The following is a 4,098-nucleotide window of genomic DNA, read 5'->3' on the forward strand; positions in this document are numbered from 1 at the left end:
GGGGAGTTTTTCCTTATCCGCTGCGAGGGTCATAAGGACAGAGGGATGTCGTATGCTGTAAAGCCCTGTGAGGCAAATTGTGATTTGTGATATTGGGCTTTATAAATAAAATTGATTGATTGATTGATTGAATTAACTGGTGATATTCCCGTGCATTAGACAGATGTGTCGCTGGCGTGGCTTCTAAATTTTCATAGAATAATAAGATTCAAATGCTCTCTGGAAACACTGGGACCATTCTACGTCCCCTATAATTTAGATCCACCAAAATCAAATCATTAACATAGGGAACAGATCAGCTCTGGTACAAAAAACATCAGCGAATCAACTGGAGTCTGAATTAACTTGTGATACTCCTCTCCGTTAGGCTGTGGCTGCGATGGCGATCTCAGGACTCGACTTTCTTGATTCGGAAATTAGAAAAATGCATCACAAAAACGTTTCTATAAGATACTGTGATATATATTACTTATTTTTAAATTGCGTTTCTACATTGTTGTTTTCCTACATTCACAGCGGTGACTGTGTAGGTGACTGTGTCGATGCCTGTTCAAAACACTGCAAATGCCAGTAGCGATAAGGAGTTTAAAACTTCTCCTGTTGTTAGTCTAATATGTGAATAAATAACTTTATCTGATCCACTGGAAAACTGGATAGAGTTCCATACAGTTTATGAGAGGAACATGCAGTCTGAGGTAAGCTGTTTTACACCAAGCTCACACACACTGTGCACATACCTGTTAGCGTTAGCTGTGTTAAAGTGTGACAGTGTGCCATCCAGGTTAACTTGTGATATAACATCAATCATGTTTTATATTAAATGTCACAGATACTGGTGTCCCTCATCACTACAGTATTCTACACTAGTCAACTCCCTTTTTCATCCAGATTAGACACGACTGTTTACTCTCGTTTTGCAAGTAGTTACAGATAGGATTCACACAGGTATTGAAAACTAAGGTGATTTGGAGCGTGGAACAGTCAATAAAAGTTCATTTTCAGTACCATAACTTTGTGGGTTGTTGAGGAGTCTGGACAGTGATTATAGAGCAGTAGACAGAGATAGTTGCTAGCGTGATAGCGTGTTATTTGTGACAGTGATTGTCCGTGTGAGTGACAGTAACACCGGCCGCGGAAGCGGCTGCGAGGCGGCGCCGACGCGGAAATCGCTCGTGAGCCTCGGCTCTTCACACCAGACGAGCATTTCTCCGCGTCGGTCAAGCGCCTCTGCATACACACAAACAGACACATACAGCCAACACACACGGCACACGTGTGTGCCTATGTGTGGGTCTGTCGCTGTGTCTCTGTGTCTCTCTGTGTGTAGACCATGTCTGGGTCTGTAGCTGCGTGTGTATCGGCTGTGGGCGGCCGTGTGTGTGTGTGTTGGCTGTGTGTCTATGTGTAGCAGCTTAGGTGTGTGTGAATGTTGTGTTTTCATCTCGCGCTCTGTTTAAATAAATATACACAGACCACAAACGCACACACATGCCTATCCTGTTTATCACTTGCAGTACTTTATTTTGAAAATTGACCGGATTCTCTCGTGTTTCTGTGGGTGACTTCCGGTCCAGCTTGACGCGATCGCTTGCGGCACGCGGAAAAAATAGAACAGACGCCGAAACGATCGCTGCACGCCGCATGCCGCACGCCGCGTCGGGTCTGAACGACACCGTCTGTTAACAGGGGCGCCGAATGGAAGCGGACGCCATTCCGCGTCGCTTCCGCGGCCGGTCTGAACCAGGCGTAAAACGTCCTTGCCTTCTTGACTGCCTGTGGGCGTCTTTAAAAAAGTATTTAGAAATGCTTGCTCTGAAATTGAGTGCACAGCATCGTTTTGTAATTAAATTTAATTTGGACTCGCTGCCACGTTCTTACCAGTAATCTGGTGTGCACACCATGGGATTTTTTGATTCTGCATTTTATGTACTTTGGGCCATATTGAGCGGAACCCCACTTCAAGATGAGTCGAATTTGTTTTAAATCTGTTGTCTTTCTTCTAGGTGTTACGTTGGGATACTGTTATCTCTTGTCCCCTTGGAGCGAAACCCCAAGCAAACAGGTAAAGGACATACAATCTATGAATGAATGTGTTAATGTGCATTATGTGTTAAAATTTTGTTTGTGCAAGTCTGGCTTATGAGAAAAATGCTCATTCACTGATAAATTTGTTGCGAAAGCTGAGGTAAGAATGTGGGGTGGGTGAATTTGACACTCTTGCATTGTCCCAGCAAAGGTTTTGGATGAAGTGTGTTTATGGATTCGGGCTGCACGAATTTCGCTCGGGATGACATCAGACAGCACAATAGGGCGCTCTACAGCAGTGAAAAGTGTAGCTGCACCAACATAAACACTTAATTTTGTAATCATGATGACCGCAATCTTATTTTTTGTGGTGTAAGTATATACAGTATTGGTACATACATTAGTGGTATATGTGCATATGTATATTTTTTCATGTTATTTTAGTATTTTATATGTAGTTCAGTGTTTCCTCCAGGTAAGATCTCTTGGCTTGGCGCTCTGAGACGTCCGACGGGGGGAGGGGGGGATCCTAACGTCTGACGGGGGGGCGCAACGTTGCACGGAGCCGTCACATCGCCTGCCGCTATGCGATCGCCCACACGCTGCCCGCACATTCTGCAGCGGTGGTGGTGATGTCAGCAATTTAAAAAAAATAAATAAATAAATTCAAAGGACTGGCGGCTAGGATTTAGGAGTGGAGGGCCTCCACTCCTAAATGAATGTAGCGGAAACACTGTTAGTTTCATTAATGTAATTTTAGTATTGTTCTTTTCTTTGTCAGCTGGTGTGTACCCCCTGCCTGGACTTGGTGTTCGTTCAGTTGCTTCGTAGAGAAGCCACAACCTAACAAGGTAATGAGCAATTTCTTCTGTATTTACAGTTTTTGTGTTGTATTTAAAGACTTAAAAACTTATTGGGCTTTTTATTAGCAAAAATCAAATATTGCTTTCATAAAAACGTATTTTACTGAAGTCAAATCATAATCGCATTCAAGTCAAAGCTTTTTCGTACCTTTGATAAGTTGTTCAGAAATACTTAGGCTAAGCTAGGTGGAGGTGCACCCAATACGCCGCAGCCATGTTGCATCGCCATCTTTTGCGTTCAGTGGCAGCGTAACTGTAGTTAACCACAGAAACTCAGCGAAGACACCGGAGCAGTCGGCTCGGAGAGCAACGGCGGAGGTGTCGTCTCACCCCGGTGTCAACTACGGAGGTTACCGATGGTGCTGCGTTCAGGTGCAGTCAGGCAAACGGCTGCCGGCAAACAAACCGGATGTCATTTTTATCGACAAGAGAAAGCCGGTAAAACGCGGATCAGGGAAACAATAAGACATCACCATGACAACATATTGTCACGTATGTATAGTTTTGCTTCGTGCTGGCAGGCCACTTGTTTACATAGATGCTTGTTTATCCTGTTAAGAGCAGCGTCGGTTGTCTGTTTGCCGTTTGTCCGAGTTCATGTGAACGCAGCTTACTGAGGTGGTTGCAATACACCACAGCGACAGTAGATGGGAGAAATTTTACATACTGGGGCTTTAAAGCAATACTTACCGATGTTGCATTTTGCGCAGCACTTAGTCAAAATTTGAAAATCAACAAGCCCTCCTCCCTCCAAAGCTCCACCCCTTTCGCCTACTGGAGCTCCGCCACTACCCTCCCACCCCCCTCCACTCTGCCGCTCCTGACGCATACTGCTGAGGGTCTGCGTAGCCTGCCGGCTGCCGCTCTGCCAGCTGCCGCTCTGCCGCTGCGTCGCGTCGAGCGGCAATTGCAATGCCGTGCGCAGCGATGGGTGATTGACAGGAAGCTCGGCCAATCAAATTTGTCGGTCTGAATAATTTAATTGGTTAGAGTTTTATTAAAATTAATTAAAAATTAGATATTGATGAGTTTTAAATCCTGGTTGATTTTTTTTTACATTTTATTATGGTATTTGGTAATTAGGAGCATTTTAAGATGGGAGAAAAAAAGTGTAAAAATGCAACATCGGCAAGTATTGCTTTAAATTGTGTGCTTTATAGTTTTCTTACATTTTTTGATAAAATGCATTATTAGTATTTTATTTCCAACT

Source organism: Epinephelus moara, chromosome 21 (genome assembly GCF_006386435.1).
Source record: "Epinephelus moara isolate mb chromosome 21, YSFRI_EMoa_1.0, whole genome shotgun sequence".
NCBI classification, from domain to species: Eukaryota; Metazoa; Chordata; class Actinopteri; order Perciformes; family Serranidae; genus Epinephelus; species Epinephelus moara.